This window comes from Elaeis guineensis, chromosome 8, assembly GCF_000442705.2.
Source record: "Elaeis guineensis isolate ETL-2024a chromosome 8, EG11, whole genome shotgun sequence".
In the NCBI taxonomy this organism is placed as follows: domain Eukaryota; kingdom Viridiplantae; phylum Streptophyta; class Magnoliopsida; order Arecales; family Arecaceae; genus Elaeis; species Elaeis guineensis.
This window is the reverse complement of record NC_026000.2, coordinates 81,974,049-81,974,998: the sequence shown is the minus strand read 5'-3', so window position 1 is coordinate 81,974,998 and position 950 is coordinate 81,974,049.

The following is a 950-nucleotide window of genomic DNA, read 5'->3' as shown; positions in this document are numbered from 1 at the left end:
TCTTACACCGCTTCCACCTGGTCTGAGAGATCGTGGATCGAGGTGACGTCGACCTTCAGAAGATCGACGGATAGGAGAACTAGCCGACCCCTTCACTAAAGCCCTGGCGATAAAGGAGTTCGACAACCACAAGTCGAAGATGGGTATTAGATACTGTGCCGAGTGGCTTTAGGACAAGTGGGAGTTGTTGGAAATGTGTCCCAAAACCAATCGTCAAGCTGTTGACGGTTGAGCAACCAAATATTGTAATTGATTTGTTAATAAATAAATATATTTGGCATCTTCATCATAAGCTTTCATCTTCTAATGAACTCCGTTGTTATGATGAAGTCCTTAGACTATTTAAGTTCGATAAAGAGAGAATTTATCGATTAGTCCTTAAACTGTTCACGACCAAATGATAGGCTGTTAATAAGGATGACAGCTTCTATCGAACATAGATCGCTGTAGGCCATATGGGTTGGTTGTCCTCTTAACCAAGGAGTGTGGAGACACTGGTATGGCATACAGGTGAGATGTAAGGGTACTCATCATTGAACGTGACCAATCCAGAGTATTCTGTTGTCGAGAATGTCTCTGATGGGATATAGGTATAAGTGTCCCTTAGACTTGAGATCGCCTCAGTGACTTGCAAGCAACTCACTGTGCTTTGGTACTGGACTAACTGAATTTCTAATTCAGAAGCGGAAGGCTTCTGGGCACAGTCAAGTACTTGCGAAGTCAGAGTGTGATCGAGATAGGATTGACCACTCCAAAGAGTTGGAGAAGAATGAGTCGCTGTATTTCAATTTAGCAAAACCTTGGCCAGGGTAATCCATCAGATGGATTTGATATTTTGAAATACAATGTGGACAACCTGATCAGAGTTGACAGTTGAACTCTGGGGTGTCCTATGATCATTTTGGTCAAGGGGATGAAATTATATGAAAACTATATCCGCTGGGTTCTAA